We start from the raw sequence: 18,960 nt of genomic DNA on the forward strand, positions 1-18,960 counted from the left end.
CTAAGCTCACCTAAATCTTTAATCTCAATCTTCTTCTTCAAAATTTCCTTGATTTCAACAATTCCACAATCATTGTCATCTATAATAATTAAATCATTCACATAGATGACTATGATGACTAAGCCCAAATCTATCTTTCTCACATACAGTGAGTGATCAGAATTAGAAACATAAAAATCAATTTGACAAGATACTCTGTGATCTTGTTAGGCCATGCTTTAGGTGCTTACTTCAACCGATAGAGCACCTTCTTCAACTTGTTGATCATTTCCAAGTGCTCAGTAGCTCTATTGAAGACTCCCCAACCCCCAGGAGCAGTCAACGCAAAATGCGACACATTTTTAGGGGGATGGGCTGATCCCCTTCTGGCATTTCCAGCTCCTTCCCCAACTTCCCAACATTGTTTGCAAGCTTCCCAATCATCTTCTGAATCCCTGGCATTGGTTCTTGGCTCTCGATGATCCAAATGAGTGCTTCCACCTTCAGCCATTGCTGTATACACAATCCCAGGACTATCAAAAATAGGGCATCACTTGACATTTGATGTTTGATGCTTCTTGGCATTGCCCATTTGATGCCTATGATGCCTAGATGTTATGGGATGCTATGTTTATGCTTTGGGATTGATTTGGAGCATATTTGGGCACCAATTGAGCTTCATGCTATTGGAATATAGTGGGCTGAAGCTCATTTACTTGGTGTATGCATTGGTTCTTGGATACGAGGTGCTTACCATCAATTTGAATGATCATACTGATGTATTTGGAGATTGTCAAATGCTTCTTTTTGGTTTCGGAATGCTTTTGAGCTTGGATTACGTATATATGAATCCATTCGATATAAAATCCAACCTATGGCACTACTACCAAAGCAATCACATATGTAACAGTTGCCATTCTAGCAATTGGATTGACTGTCTCTTCATAATATATGCCATATGTTTGAGCATTGTCTTTTGCAACTAGCCTAGCCTTATACTTGCTAACAAAACCATTTGTATTATGCTTTATTTTGTAAATCCACTAACAACCAATAGCTTTCTTACCTTTAGATAGTGGTAGTAGATCCCAAGTCTTATTGGCTTCTAATGCAGCCATCTCCTCATCCATTGCTGTATCACAATGAGCATGACCAATAGCATCCTCAAAACAAGTGGGCTTAATATCCTCAACTATATATACCATATAAGCATAATGATGAGCTGCATAACTATCATGATCATCATCATATTCGAATGCGTCACCACTAGATGTATATCAGCTACTCATCTCACAAAAAATAACATCCCTACTAACTTTGAACTCACCTCTGATATGATTATAATAACAATGCTCTTTCTATTCTAAAGAGTATCCAATAAAAATGTATATTTTTAGCCTCTAGATCATCTTACTTTGCAGCTCATCTTGCACATGAACATATGCAATACAATCAAACACTTTCAAGTGTGATACATTAGACTTTTTGCCTGTAAAGTATTCTTCAGGGTTTGTCCCATGAACTGTAACTATGGGAGTTCTGTTCATAATATTGATAGTAGTATGAACAACTTCAGATCAAAACCTTTTTGGCATATTCTTTTCATCCATCAATGCCCATGCAACTTCTGCAATATATCAATTTTTCCTTTCTACAACCCCAATTTGGTGTGGGGTATACCTGCACAAATAATCTATCTCTTTATCCCATGAGACCTCAAAAAGTCACTAAACTCATTAGAGAGGTACTCTCTCTGTCTGTCTAACCTTAAGCACTTACTCTCAAGTCTATTTCTATTTCAATAGCACCCTTGAAAGTTTTGAAGTGCTCAAATACATCACTCTTTTCCTTCATAAATTTCTTGAATGATCATTAATAAATGTGAAAATTTATTTGCTATTACTAAGACATATGTTTTGTATAGGCCCCCATACATCTATGTGCACAATATCAAGTATATTCCTACTCACATCTCTATCATACAAAAAATGTTGTCTTGCTTGCTTACCAAACTGACATGATTCACACACTTTATGAAGTTCTGCAACTCTAAAAGCAAGCAACCCTATAACCAAACCTTTGGACTGCATTACTTTTCATCTTTGTACATTTGCATGTTTAATAATTTTATGTAATATTTTAATATTTCCATCCGGTCCTTTTTCTTTAGCATACATAGTAGCATTCACAGTAGGAATTCTAACATCTAAAGTGAACATGCAATGAACTCTACTTTCTTCTACGATCAACTTGCACTTATCATTAAAATCTTCCACAAAGCAACCTTTACGTTAAATCGAACCTGTAACCCTTGCTCTACACATCTGATTAATTGACACTAATTTTTTTATGATGGATCACATGTAATATATCTAACAAATTCTTTGTCTGATTGTCATGCAAGGATAAGGGAACCTTTCAAATGTGTGAAATTAGAAGGCATAAATCATCACCCATCTACATATAAACTGGATTTTGTAAATCCTACATCTCTCCAAACCATTTAGCATGGCTAGTCATATGATTAGATGAACCTAAATCAATATATCATACATCATCATGTGTCCCCTTTCCTGCGACAAAATTCACCATATGTTGCATAAATAACAAATTCTTATTCTTGTCTTCATTCCATCATGAAGATGATGCATAGTTTCCTTGCTATAATTTACCACGATGGATATCATCCTTCTTAGCATAATAATGAACTGCAATATGACTTGTTTTATCATAGTAAAATGACAAATAATACTAGAATTTTCAAAATCTCTATTGTACCATCCACCTCTTTCTCTAGAGCTCCCCCTATCTTTAAAGTTTCAATGGCCTCTTGAAACTTGTATTTCACCAAGTTGTTGCTTCAACCTATCTTATTGGTTATCACCAGCATGTCCTATATCATGGCCTCTTAAAGAGGATCTGCCACATCCCCTTTCTAAACTTGAGTAAAATTCTTGGACATGTTTACCACTTTTTTCAGATGATTCCCATTGCATATTGATCTCTTCAATGATCATGAGAGAGACCAACTCATCAAAAACTGGAAGCAGCTTCTGTACATACACAAATGTGACTAACGATTTTTTGGACTTTTCATTATTAAGGATATCTAGGGTAGATGAAACCAAATTATCATAATCAAGCATTGTATCAATATCTATTAAAGCATCTACAATACTTCTCACCTTCAAAACATACTTATTTACATACTTCTTCCCTTTCTTTAAAGCATTCAACTCTTGCTTGAGTTAAATATTCTATGCCTTGTGTTTACTGAAAACATATTCTCAAAGATTATCCATGTTGTATGTGAAGTTTCTATATCTCTTATATACCCCAACATAGTTTTATCAATGATTGCACATAGCTAATATATCACCTATTTGTCTTTTGCAATCCCTTCTTTCCACGCATTTAATTCATTTGCAATCACAAGATCACTCAACTTTGACTCCTTTTCTTCACTTGAAACAAACTTATAAATACATTTTTCAATAAGAAAGTTTGTTACATGAAACTTCCATGATGCATAGTTATTCTTGTCCAGCTTCTCAATGATGGGGTTTCCAATGTTCTATACCATTATCAAAATATTAATACAAAACAGCAAGAAAATCTTCTATAACCTTTCATAACATGTGCATAGCAAGACACCAAGAAGTTATTTTTTTTGACTACTCAATAATACAACGTAATTTATACTTTGTTTGTAGATAAAACTTGTGTTTACTGCCTGGGAAACACCTCAAGACTTACAGATTTAAAAACAGTAACTTATGCACTCACTTTCAATCAACACAATCAAAATCGTAGTATACCCTAAAACTATTGCCCATAACCTTATAGCTCTAAAATAGGGCCCAAAATGGCCTTAGAGATGGACAAAAAAGAAATACTTTGTTCGCATATCAAATGTCACAACAATCTGAGATTTCTCCTCTATCTTGCTTTCAATTCCTCCATATGAATTATCCTAGGGAAAGAGTGGAAGAATGGAAGAGCTTCTTACCCATTGCTTGCTTACTCAATTCATTGCTTCTTTTCCTTCACTTCAGCCTTCAACATCAACCTCTCTCAGTGGCACTGCTCTTTTACCATGTCAAAAATTATATGGTGGGTGAATTGCTTAAGCTATTATACTAAACATACACCATACACACAAGAGGAAGCTCACTCAAGAACACAAAAAGAGAGATGAATACCAAAACATTTTCTTACTACTCTCCTCTTCTTCTTTCTCACACAATGTAATGTACAAAAAGTATAGATAAGATACAACATAAAGGAAAATGGCCTATTAACTTGAATAGTGCATAACTGACTATACTCTTCAATTCGTGCTATAAATATGCTAGTTGTAGGTAGGTGCAACAAACTAAATATAATAAGTAATAAATCAATGGCCATGTGAGGATCATAATGATCACTAATGTGCTAATCGTAGATGTGCAAACCCATCTAACCATATGGTCTATCATCTATGTTTGCACATGTTGAGGTTGCCATCTCTATAGGTTATAGTGTGTTTGACATACATATCATATCTTTCCAAATTGTATCAATTTTGAAGCATAAAGTGATTGGAGTATCATATACATCAATGATGTTGGCATCATTTTAGATAGAAATATAGAGGGTCATGTATGAGCCTTGGTCCAATGGGTAGTAGCATAAGAATATGGATTTCCTTTTTATCAAAGAGTGTTGAAAGGGGGGTTGGATGGAATATAGTTCCTTATCATCATGAGAGGTGAGACCAAGAAGAATGAAATATTTATAAATTTTAGGATACCTATGTAGCCTATGGACCATTGTGTTAGATGTATATATAAAATATTATTCTTGTTTTGTGGTTTTACTAGGGCCTAAAAAATGCTAGGAATTACATTGGTATGTTTTGAGTCTTGATAGATGTATGTGTGGCTATGTTTTGATGTAGTATGTGGATTTTGATGGTGTATCTTTGGGGTTTCTTTTTTACATATTGTTAAAGGTTAGTGAGTTATGTAAATATGACTATGAATATATATATTTACCTAAGTATATTAAGGTATCTTTTATTTATGCTTGTGGGCTTGTTGCATGTGCTATTATGACCACAATGTGAAGAGCACCCATCTAGATAGGCTAAAAATAGAAATTCAGCTAGGTGTCACATGAAAGAGAAGTTTGGAAGAAGGTGGTGGATAGGGATCATATAGAAGAAGAAGCCAAGAAGCTTTGGGATCCAATTGTATGCAAGCTACATTAGGGAGTCTAGAGGAGAGTTCATGTATTGCACCGTGCCAAACTAAAGGAGATAAAAGGGATTGTGATCAAAGCACTTGGAGGAAATTAGAGAATGCTACATCACATTGATATTAGCGGCAACCAAGGAGATTATCTGAGAGGCTAGAGGATCTTTGACTAGACTAATAAAAGGAGGCAAGAAGCAACTACTATTTTGAGGGAGGTGATACCAATCAAGAGGATCTATAGATTGGGATCAGTAACTCTTAGCTAATGTTTAAGAAATGACAAGTACAAGAGTGGTAGCTAGCATAATTACTTTCTGGGACAAAGAGATAGCAAAAGGAACATTAGTATAGACCGAGGGATTAGAAGATGTAGCATAGGATCATATTGATCAGATTTCTTGAGCATTATTATTTGTATCACCCGTAGTGTTTCCAACATCTTCTAGTCATATATAGGTGTCTTGTCTAGCTATTGATGTCTATTGAGATTTGCAATCACATCCATGTTGCCTCTTTGTATGAAGTAGATGGGCAGAGGATATATAGGCTACTTGAAACCCATAGGCATCGAAAGGAAGACTGTCACCTATCCTATTCTATATAACACTGTACTTGGATGTCACTTTCATAGATGATGAATGCAATGTCATTGTCATTTTGTTCTTCAGATTAGTGTACTTGATTTTCTTGTGTTTGTACTTCTAGTCAAGTCTTAATTTCTGTAATGTCTAAGTACACATGAATCTAGTGTTGGTGGTCTATGAACCACCATAGCTTCCATGCTCTAGATCCATGTTTGTCACATGGTATTAGAGTGCAGCTGAGCATGGCTTAGCATGTTCTAGCTCACCTGTCTGCTCTTATAGGTCTCCTCTCACTCCTCTTAGCTCAAGTCCAACTTGGCGTGAGTACATAAACTCATTTCACACCTCCATCTTCATTTTGCCCTCTTTTCTACCATAGCCAGACAGGACCGAGCTCACTTGGAGCTTCTTGATCTAATCCTACAGCCAATATTTACTCATGCTTCCTTGTGGAGAAACTTTTGCCTACTCCTAGCATAGCTCTATGTTGCATTGCAGCCCAAAATTGGTGAACCCTAGCTCTAGCATTCCAGAAATTCGTGGTCACAGTCTCTGAACAGGCACAGCCTATTCGTACTGTCTTTGCACTTCCTGAGTGCTACACTATCGACAACCACCATGGGGCTTTGAAATCCCATGAGATAGGCTCTCTATCCATTAATTTTTTTTGGGAAATGATCAAGTCTACATGCTGCACGAACTAAAAACACAGTCACATGCTATAACCCTAACAAAGAAGCCATAGCTCTTTCAACTTCAAGCTTTTATTTCACTTCATTTTTCTCCTTTTCCATTCAAGCCACAGTGTTACTACTCAAATATCATTGGATCTAGCATACATTCTCACAACAAATCATTGAGGGGAGATCTTGGTGATTTTGTTTTTGACAAGATTGAAGCATAGTCAAGCATAGTGTATCTTGACATTGATCTAGTGACTCTTGTCACTTGTGTCATCTAACACAATCAACTTTGCCTCTAATCAAATATGATTTTTTGTGCTACTCGAACATCAAATCAAGGAGAGCAAGACTCAGACCTAGTGCTTCTTGTTGGCACCGGTGCTCAACTCTTCTGCTACTCAAACCTAAAAACTTTTAAACTGATTTTTTGTTGATCTTGCAACCTCAACATGGGCAAGGACTCACTGACAGTTCAATTCAACAGTGTCGAATTCCATACATGACAAACTAGGATCAAACCGACCCTGATGAAGAAAGGCTTGTGGTCAATCACAACTGGTCAAGAGAAGAAACCAAGGAAGTTGCACTTTTAGTCATATGGGATAAAAATGATGATAAGGCTCAAGCTATTATCAAGCTCAAACTTGATGACAACTACATTCATCATGTTGATGATTGTGAAACCTCTCAAGAAACATGGGATCAATTAAAAACCCTATTTGGAGCTCACTCAAAATCCTCCAAATATAGCTTATTAATTGAATTTTTTAGGATTGATATGAAAAGTAGTACCTCCCTTGCAACTCATTTGAATTATATGGAAATCTTGTTGACACTTGCAAGAATCAACTTGAAGATGGATGAAGACATTTGCATTGGAGTGCTTCTCAAGAGTCTTCCACCTGAGTTCAATAATGTGTCCACCACATTAATCAACATGCCAAAGCCAAAGCTTGTGGATATCAAAGAATCTCTCCTAGAAGAAGAAAAGAAGATCAAGAGCAAGGGAGAAACAAGCATCCCAAGAGGAAACTAATAACTCCTCTATGTGAAAGGGAAAAAGAGCATAGTCTGTGATTTTTGTAAGAAAATTGGACATATTGAGAAGTTTTTCCATGCTAAGAAAAGATCTCAAAGATCATATCTTGCAATAGTCAAAGAAGATGAAGACAACAAAGGAGAGGAAGAAGAATAAGACACCCAAGAACAAAAGGATATGACTCACCAGTCCCTCTTTTGTAGCTCATTTAACAAAAGGATATGACTCACCAGTCCCTCTTTTGTAGCTCATTTTCTAATAGACTATTTTAAGTTTTAAATATGGACTTGCCTAATGTTCTTACCATAAGCTCATGTACTCCTCATGTAACCTTTGCACACTACAACCTCTACACACTTAGTGAGGTCTTCTGATAGCCTCTAGCTTTGTATGGTCGGTTCTTTCCGTGTCTAAACTTAGTAAGGTTCTACTCAGTGAGGCCTTGTGACAGCCTCTAGCTTTGTATGGTTAGTTCTTTCCATGTCTACACTTAGTAAGGTTCTACTCATGAAAGCATGTGTATACTCAGTGTCTTTCTTGGTTGTGATTGAGGAGGGGTGTTGAGATTTGCAATCACATCCATGCTACCTCTTTTTATGAAGCAGATGGGCAGAGGATATGCACGCTACTTGAAACCCATAGGCATAGAGGGGAAGATTGTCACCTATCCTATTCTATATAACATTGTACTTGGATGTCACTTTCATAGATGATGAATGCAATGCCATTGTCATTTCGTTCTTCAACTTAGTGTACTTGATTTGCTTGTGTTTGTACTTCCAGTCAAGTCTTAGTTTCTATCATGTCTAAGTACACATGAATCTAGTGTTGGTCTACAAGCCATTATACGTGCCATGCTCTAGATCCATGTTTGTCACAATGTCAAGCTAATCATAGAAGACAAAAAAATTGTAGCTAGTCATTTGCTTTAGCTTTTTAGTTTTCAAGCTATTTTTCATTATGTATGCCTTACAGTATTTGTAAATTTTTTTTATTAAATTGGTATATGCATTTTTGACAAAGGTTCACGGTGATATATGGCCTTGTTTTGATAAGGGAGCTTTGGATTTGATTGAAATTCAAAGATTGATTGAAATCCAAGATTGACAAAGGTTCATGGTGATATATGGCCTTGTTTTGATAAGGGAGCTTTGGATTTGATTGAAATCCAAGATTGATTTAATGTGAAACATAATAGTTTCGAATTTCGAGGGGGAGAAATGCACGTTGATCCATCTACCTATAGGATATACTCTCAACTCTGTGTCCTTAAAATCGCAAGCAACGTGATCTACAAGAACAAACTACATAGTTATGCATTTGGATCTTTTTTAATTTACATTGCCTTGAAGAAAAGCTCTCAACTTACTGAGATCACCCATCTATAGGACGGATCCATGGGGAATCTTGCTCTCCTTTTTTTGGGGCATGTTTTAGTTATCTAATTATCCTATCACATTTGCATTTGACATGTAAAGATAGCTTCCTTAATTATCCATTAAATACTAGTTTCTTCATGTAAATTATGGCCACACTGATAGAAAGATAATATGAAAACAATCATTTGAAAGCACTTATAAAACAATGTATTTATCCCGCACCTTCTCCAAGGTATAATGCCAACCCTGCATTCAATCCCTTAATTTGAGACTCGTGTCAAATCTCAAGCACATGATTCACCGATCCACCCTTATTTAGCATCAAGGGCTTCCAAGAAGTCTATCTTGGATTACATAGAGCTTGGGCGGTTTCTAGGACCATAAGGGGTTTACTAGCTAAAGCCCCTTGGTATCCTTACCTCCTGTTATCCAATGGTTCTCTATGAAGAGACCTCTCACATCTAGGGTCCGTCCTAACCTCCAGCACAATCAAACAACTCCTTGGTGAAGATCTCCTACCATAACTATGGGGGAGGTCTAGTGCATAACTATAAATCCACCTATGAGGGCACAAGAGCTTTTATGCTAATATAATCAAGCAATCAGCTTATCAACAATAGCTAGGAAAACATTTCTTTTCCACAATATCAATCCAAATAATCTCTTTGAATGTTCCTTAAAATTTTGCATTTATTAATAGACAAATTCAATATCCAAAACAATACCCTTTGGATGCTTTGCAAAAGAAAGTACATTCCACAATTATTATTCCTTAGAATGCAATTACATAAGGATTCATCTTCAAGAAAATCGTATTATTCAAACAGTTTGTACTACTAGTTTAATCTTTCCTTTCCCAATTCCTAGCTTATCTTTAACTACTAGATCACTTATCCTCTAAGTAAGTCCAACTTTATAAAAGGAACCTAGAAAGTTTGTGGTGCGGTTTGGATAGCCATCATAGTTGCAATCAAGTGCTTTGTATTCAACAATATCCTCTTGGGAGCCATCATGTGTCCCAAGCTTCATGTGCTCAAGGATCCACTTTGGTTTGATGGGTTTTGGAATCAAGGCTCAATGTATGTTTAATGAGTAGTACCATAGTTCCTCTATCTCTTTCTCACTCTCTCTCTTTTAATCTCTGCCCTATCTCCTTCTTCTTCCTAACTTTCCTCTCCTTCTCACATTCTCTCTCTCTCTCTCTCTCTCTCTCTCTCTCTCTCTCTCTCTCTCTCTCTCTCTCTCTCTCTCTCTCTATCTATCTATCTATCTCCTCCTATTTCTATCTCTCTTCTCCTCTTCTACTTCTTCTATATTCACTCTTCCCTTCTTTTCCTATTTCCCTATTTCCCTCTTTCCCCTTTCCCTCCTCTACTTCTTCTCTCTATCTTTAGAGGCAAATCCTTCAAAACTCCGAAGAGGCTAACCTTCATCCCATTTGCTAGAGTGACATTGAACTATGCATTTTCCACTAGGGTTTCCCCAAGCTTGCAAGACTATATGGCTAAGTATACTAACTCTTGCTCCTATGTCTACTATCACCTTCTAGGTTGTATCTCCTAGGGCAATGATAGGAAAGACTCTATGCATCTCAGTGGCTTCCCAAAAGTACTCACTTTTGGGGACTTAGACATTGGATTTAACATTAGGCTTGGTATGTGCATCATAGTGTCATGGTGATCGAGCAAGTCTTGCAGTTCATGTTGTCTAACAATTTGTTCTACCTATTGCACCAACACTTGCCATAGTATAGGATTTTGCCTAAGCAATTCTCCCAGTGGCAATGTGATAGGAGTTGATATAAGTGTGGTGAGGAAGTTGCCAACCATCTTTCCCTCCTCTACTTCATGGGCTTATTGCCAATGCCCTTGGGTAGTTTGTCTATTGAGAGCATCCATGTTCTATCTATGCTGCTATGCATGTGGTGATATTGCTTCTCATGCTCTTGAGTACATGGGAGAGATTAGTGAAATCATGGTTGAGAGTTCATTAATTTTTCCCTCGATGATAGGTTCAGCATCTTTCAAGTGGGCTTGTGCTTATTTTATCCATTCTTTGACCTTATCCAGAGACTTTAGTTACTAGTTGGGATCAAGATACTCTCCAACATTTTCACTTCTCTTCTCTCTTGTCTTAAAAGTAGATGTTTCTACTTTTGCATCAGCAACTTTCTTTCCCTTTGTTAAAGTGGTTGTGTAATATCTCCGCTCGAAATATTAAGAAGCTTTGATCCCTGCACGCCCGCGTAAGTATCCCGGGTTGACTAATGACAGTGGCCAAGTGGTTACCCCACACGCGCAATAACGAGCCCATCCGCATTGTGCAAATGAGGACGAGGATTAAAACCACAAAGCCGCGTGAGAACTCCCTTCTAGGGAAAAAGGGAAAATTGAAAATGGTGAGAATTTAGGCAATTTTTTTTACTAATTATCCCTTCCCCCAGCCGATGCATGGCTGGAGGAGAGGGAGTGTGAGAAGAAGTAAGTGAGGTGTGTGGGGAGCATGTGGAGGGAGAGGCATGCATAGGCCACTTGGTGGCTACCATCTCCCCCCTTAGCACTATAAAAACACCCCTTAGCATGGGCACAAGGGGCACGATTAGAGAGGAGAGGCCGAATGCTGCCATGTTGCACGAACGAGGGGAGAGCAAGGGAAGGGACTGCCGCCTGCAGCCATGGAGATCATTGCCACAAACTAGTCCGCCGATACCGCCGCCTTGGGGCACCATAGTCCATCAACAAGCCGCCGCCATCCCACCATCGTTACCATCATAAGCTTTCCCCCCTCGTCGTTAATCTTCCATTACCCCTCCCTCTTCCACGTAAGCTTCTAACTCAGAAGCATAGAAGCTTCCTTCCACAAGGGGCTTCCTTAAGCCCTGTTTTGATGTGCCTTCCCCGGTTTCAAAAACCGGGCTCGTAAAGCTCCAATTCCTATGCAAGGGAAAAGGTATCGACCTATAGGCAGCCTCGGAGAGCATGAATAAAGACTAGAAGGAATCTGCAGAGTCCATAAACACACTGTCTACGATGGCTCCCAAGAAGATGCAAGGTACACCCGTGGGAGGTTCTTCCCTAAACATACACGTGGACATTCCCACAAGCCCTCAAGCCCAAGTTACACGAGTTTTAATTCCACGTAAAAGAAATGCTTTAAGCATGATAACTTTCATGGAAAGGAAGCACTTATGCATGTTTTTCACCTAGCCTAGTTAAAATGCATTTGGGAAAAATTTCCTACCCGAACGATTTACTAGAATTAATGCATGACATGCAATTGGGTTATTTGTGTTTCCAATGTTATGAATGTAAATTACCTATCCATCTTACGAGCTTAATAGCATGTTTCCTTTTCGTGCATTTCAAAGTGACAAGCCTAAATGCATATTGCCTAGAGTTAAAAGATGAAGTTGTTAAGTGCATCCTTGTTGGCCGTGAAAGTACAAGCATATCTTGCTTTTAGTCAATAACTTCCTTGTTATGACTCACATGGAAAGAATCATTAACGTCCGTTGCATAGCATGGAAATGGGACCATAGACTTGCACGTTGCATGGGAAGATGTTTGTTGAACGGATTAAAGGTTGCATGTCACATGAACTTCATTAACAATGTTGTATCTAGAAAAGGGTTGCATGTTACATATTCGTCATGTGAAAAAAATTCATTCATCAAGAGTTGCATTTAGGAAAGGTTGCATGGCTTATCAAAGCATGAAATTCAAATGCTTAGACAAAAGGTTGTAGGCATAGTTCCTTGATGTAAATCTTAGTTTGTCCTATGTAAGTTATTCTCCAAATTATCATGCGTAATGACTTTAGCAAGAAAAGATAGGGTTATTGCAAACTTTTGGTGCGTACAAGTAATGAATCGCATGTTTACATGTATGTGATGTTTTGCAACTATTTACACCTTTAGAACAAGACTAGCATCTCTAGGAAAGGATCATTCCTTGTCGCAAGACAAATAGACCAATTTAGCTAAATCACTTGTAATGTTATATCCCCCTAGGGATTCATATAAGCATATCTAGTTAACGAACACCTTGAAGTGCTAGCTAGGGTTTACGCACGTAGAAATTCTGCCTAGTTTTGCACTTGGTTGCCAAGTCGAGACCCTCAAACCTAAAGAATCCTATCCACATTCACGGAATGGTTGGGTTAAGTGAATGCCCATACACTAACGATCTAGGATTTCTACCCTAAGGATCGACCGACCTAATGTTAAAACTCGGGTTGAGTTTGGAAACCCTAGGACCGGAATGTTGTCGGCCTAGTACAATTAGGGTGGGGTTGGGTAAGAAGACACCCTAAACCCTGCATCTTGTCTAAAAAAAATTCCTTGACCAGGAAACGCCGTTCAATGGGTGAAATGATCCCATGAGTTAGGTGCGACACTTGTGCAACAAGTTGCAATGTTGCATGGCCTTGTGGTTTAATCACAAGATAGATTTGTCATTCCTTGGAATGAGGTTGGTAGGTTCTAGCGCAAGTCTAACTTGCAAGAGGATGAGTAGACATCCTGTTGCATCACCTTTCTTGGGCTGATTTGCCAAGTTAAGGAAAGTTATGTTTTTCTTAGTAAACAAAGGATCAATCAAGTTAAAGCGACATGGTTGCCAGGATTCACTGACTTAACTTAAGAAACCTAAGGTAATGGTTAATTTGGGTTGATAGGGTATGACCCTAACCCAAGGAAAAAAGGGGTAAATAAACAAACACTTGGGGATCTCGCCAAGTCGCAATTGATCCCGGATCGAATGCTGGATGCATTCGAAGAAGAGGATTCACTCCTTATTTAGCAGTTGGCCAATTAAACGACCACTGGATTGATTGTGTTTGTAATAGTTTAGGAGCACTGCTTGCATTGTTTACTCAAGGAACTAAAGATGGAAAGATAACTAATGCTTCAAGTTGAAGGCCTGAAGGGAGTGGCAGTATCAGTTACCCCCGACTGTCTGCTTGGCCCTAACCAAGGGGGTTGTTAGCTGTGCCGGGAACGTGGACCAAACCCGCCACAAGAGGTCTCTCCATTGGGTGCTACTTGGAGCAGGAGGACGCTTGGGTGCCAGGGGGCTCTGGCCGTAAATCCCTTGCCTTCCAGGCCCTGCACAAGAGGCCAACGCGACTCAGGATTGGATCTCGAGACCCGCATACTAGTCTACGGGTGGAATCTTGGATTAGTAATCCCTGTGGATTGTTGGATAGCCTTCGGGCAGATTATGCATAGCCTTTGGGCGGATTATGGATTAGCCTACAGGCTGGATTATATTATGTTTTCCAAAGATAAATAAGATCAACTATTGAAAAGAAACTTGTTTGACACTGCTTTTCTATGTCAGTGCTAAGATTACGTGAAGGAACCGATGTCTAATTGGCTAATTAAGGAAGCTGTGTTATGCATCTCCAACTAAATGTGGTAGGTAATTAGACAACTAAAACAACCCTGAGGAAAGTGCGGTGGATGTGGCCATGGGTTTGTCCTACGAATGGGTGGTCCCAGTTGGCCGGGAACTTTTCTCAAATGAAATCGACAGCAGGAAACTCTTCTCAAAGGAAATGAACAGCAAAGGCATTGACCTAGAGTCTAGGTTACTAGAATCCCGATTTATGTTGTTTTAGGGGAACGGAATGGGACTATGCCTTATGGGCAGAGAGGTTGAGCTTTGCATCCCTCTCGTTTCCCATTCTCCTTGAACCAAGTGCAGCATGAATCCACTTCGACCGTGACATTTCTGCATAAAGTAGTTCGCCTGGGGTTCGACACTTGCTGCCATTCTAGGAGTTTGACCACTAAGAAAACCCTGATTCAGGTCGGTCCTAAGTGGGAATGGCCGAAATACTTCCGCTACATGGCAGACTCAGAAAGACCTAGATCGCAAACCCCGTAACATTCCATGGGAGTGCCACGCGGAGCTTTCTAGACCCTCTTTCCGATGGGCTACTAAGATGTGTCCTGCGAGCGAACGGGTGGACACGTTACAGGTTGTGCTCTCTATCTTGAGTGTTATTTTTGACTCGCTCCTCTTTTTTCTCCTTCACCAGCTCTTCTTCACTATAAAGACTTCATCTAGGTTTCTAGTCTAGGCAATGAAATACTGGCTTGCTTCAATTGAACTCGTGTCATGACATTTATGGGGATGGGTGTGGCATTGTTGTCAAGTGACTCAAAAGAGTTTGAGTGGCACAGATGGTAGGATTGCCAAACTAGTGGAGGGCTTTTGCCTCAAACAATTGAAAAATAGGTGTGTGACTCTACATTTGGGACATCTCAAGTCAGCCTTCTCTCTATTTTCTTTCTCCTTTTCAAGGTAGCATGATGAGATATACCCTTGATGGCCTTATGTCCAACATGTGATGCTCATGGTCCTCCTATACCTCGACTTCTCCCTATGCCTAAAGCCATGACCAGCACAAGCCTAAAGTCCATCAATATGGGATTACCCTCCTCATCATAAGAGACATAAGGGTTCACATATGAGTCTTCCTCAAGTGGCTTCTCTACAAAGTGCACTAGAGCATTGCTTGGTGGATGGGTCACTATAGGTCCTGGTGGTCTAGAGATTCATATTGGGTTGATGTCGATCCTTGGAGCGGCCAAATTTGAATCATTAGGTGTGGGCAGAGTCAAAGGGGCTCCTCTTCCCAAGTAATACTGCCTAACTCCTAGATAGTATGGCTAGGCATAGGGTTGCTAGTACAACAACCATCTTGGTAATCGATAGTGCATAGTATCATACCCAAATATTTTGCAAGCTCTCCACAAGGCCAAGATCCAGGATGGGGACACTTAGATGCCAAGTAGTTCTCTCCACAATGCACAAACTACACGTGAGGTTGCATGGGCCTTCACAATGACTCCTATAGTCTGGTTAGCTCTAAGTTTAGATTAGCTATCACTTGGATCTAGTCAATATTCTTTCATTTATCTTGCTCATTGGGGCCTGATCATTTTTCTAAGTATCGTGGTTCTCTTGACATTTCTAAATGTGTTGTTCTCTTGTTGCATAGCCCTAAAGCTTCTCTCTAAGGAAGTCATCCACTCGTATAGCCTCCTCAAAGACTCTTGCCAGCACATCCCTTTGTAGATTAGAGTTACTCGCTAAGGCCTTGTAGATTTTTTCATTGCAAATCTCTTTGATGAATATGGTGGAGACTGCTCTCTCATTGGATTGCTTAGTTGCAAGTATGCTCTTGAAGAGACTCCTCACATGAGTGACGTAATCTTGTATATCCTCTTTGTCTTTTTTGCTAACATTCATCAGCTTAACGGTGAGGTTGTCAAAGTATGATGCCTCCAAGAATCTCATGATGAAGAGATCCTTTAGAACGTGGAAATTATTATGTTCGGCACTATCTAGAGACTGGTAAACCAAGTTTGTCATTTATCTCCTAAGCAAGACCAAATGCTTGTGCCCATTGAGCGAGGTCCATGAGGTTGTTAGCCTTGAAGGCCTTCCCAAATTTCTCAATGAAGTAATAGGAATCATTACTTACTTGATATTTGTCGAGTTGCTTTGCAACTATATGGGTATCTTTATTTGGCTCTTGGCATTTGGAGTGACTCCCAATCTAGCTAGCAATGATGCTGCCAAGGTTGCCCCACTTTGCTTGGTACTAGTTGTCGAGACCTAAAACCATCCTAACACTAGATCTAAGGCACTAGCAGGGCCTCTACGACACATCCACCCCTCATGGCCTTGCGCCAAGAGCATCTAAGGGTTATACTACCCTAACCTCTAATATACATAACTTGGTGTTTATATAGATTGTAATCCAATGGATAACCCTTCCCACACTCCTCAGGGGGAGTCCCTACACATATCGATGTAATATACCACGTAAGCACATATAAAGGGAGTGCCCCTAGACTGATTGTCGTGGACCCACGCGATGATACCATATGTTGCATGCAATGAAAAAATGTATGATTTATAGTGCTTAAAATTTTTTTCCATCAACAACCAGCATTGTGAAGGTAAAAAATATACTTCTTTTCATGCCTCTACTCTAAATGAGATTACTGTGTTGCCTAAGGCACGAGCACCAAGCATGCTCATGCTATACTGGCCCTCTTAACTTTAAAAAACAATGTTTCCTATATGCCATGCATTAGAAAAAACATTAGAATTTAGCATAATATCAACACTTAACATCCCCCATCCCCCTATCGCGCTGAAGGTTGTGCATTCAGTGGTAGGTTTAGAGAGTGTTTTTTTTAATGTATTTTTTCTTCATAAAAGCAATAAATGCCCACTTTAACATAAATATAGGGTTGAACTGAGGTTCTAAACTAAGGTTCACCCTCATGCCTCAGCCTTATCATACATTCAAAAACACAAATGTGATTTTTTCCTATTTTTTGGATGTAAAAACCTTTTTTTCTTATTTTTTGTAATTTATTTATTGATAAATATTGATATTTTTTATTATTTGTTTTTAATTATTAATATTATTTAGAATTATTTCTATATCACATTTCATCCCATATGAACACCATACGCACAACAAAACCTCAAAACCGCATGATTTTCCTTAAAACCGCAATGTTTCGAGTTTTATGTGTTTATAAAGAAATTATTGGATGATGGATTTTTCTTAATTTCCTTAACATTTCTAATAGATCACAACATTGATAACCAAATACAATCATTTACTAATGGAATTTATCATAAAACAATTAAATATACGACTTGCTCATAGAACCCATGTTTTATATCATAGGCATCTCGTGTGATTGGAGGCCTGTTGATTCTTCACAATAGCATTGATGATCCTTCCAACCTCAACCTATGCTCCTTCACATTTCAGCATCATCCCATGATCAAAATCTCTCATCTCAACCCAGCCCCTTCTCTCATAGAATCAACCATGAAAACACACAACAAGAGGAGAGAGGAGAGAGAAATACTAGAATTTGATCATTTCATTTAATGCATAACTTTTTTATCTATCTCTTATGATGGATGGAGTGGAAATTCAACATATCAATCCCTTCTTGCCTCCCCTGCTGATGCCAACAAGCACAAAAAGTATTCTCCCCCTGCTAATGCCAACAGACACAAAAAGTCATTTTTCAATTAAAAATGAGGCGTGAAAAAAAAAACAACCCCCCCCCCTGATTCATATTTTTAGGAAATTTTCCTCTTAAGCAAGTCATTAAGATTAAAACCTTAAAGTAAATAGTTCAAGTTTTTGAGTTTTCACACTACATGCAAGTGGTTTGTTGCCAAACACACGGACGTGCAAATGGATTTTGATTCATGAAGGGACTAGACGGCTGGCGTCACCATGTTGAAATCTATCAATCTAGCCTTTGTCACACACTTTTTGGCTCTTAGATCACATGGCTACTTTAGGACGCCAAACCTTGTAGGGATTAAATGGGGGGTCAAACGGATTGTGATTGACGAACCGAGACTTGCATTGCATTCCTAGCATCGAACTCTATCTAGGAAAACTCCTTGTCATCAATTTGCAACCATTTCATTTCCATGAAAAATTGGTATTTTACACCTCTCGCACGAGGGCCACTTTTCCACATTCAATTGGGTTCCAAAAATCTACTCTCACTTGTATTGGTAATCTCTTCGTGAGCAACTCACTCACTATAATATCTACTTCTAAGGCTCTCTCCCTATCGACATTTTCTCTCATTTTTCTTCTACCTAAGATGGCTAAAATCTCATGAACCTCATCGAGCTCTCTCTTTGTCATAACCTTTGAGCCCATTGCTCCTGGCTATAGCTCTCTATGCACTACCAAAGCTATCTTGCCTAGCCTCCTCTCCTCCTTAAGATTGGCTATGATATCAATTGCAGGTCTTCCATGGTGTGTTATCCTTGTTTGTTGGTCATACTATGTGATAAGTTGTCGAATATCATTTGAGTACCTTGCTACATTAAGGTCTAGGTCAAGGTCAAGGTCATTCTCATTTTGAGCTTGTACTTACCATGATGGTTGTCTCTTGATCCACTAGTATTTCTATGAGGTCGACTAGGGTGGCTCAAGATGTGTCTCTAATCTTGGCTAGTCCTTTGTTCCCCTAGTGGTCTGATGGTT

This window comes from Lygodium microphyllum, chromosome 1 (genome assembly GCF_053477565.2).
Source record: "Lygodium microphyllum isolate KBCC chromosome 1, Lygodium_microphyllum_v1.1.10, whole genome shotgun sequence".
In the NCBI taxonomy this organism is placed as follows: domain Eukaryota; kingdom Viridiplantae; phylum Streptophyta; class Polypodiopsida; order Schizaeales; family Lygodiaceae; genus Lygodium; species Lygodium microphyllum.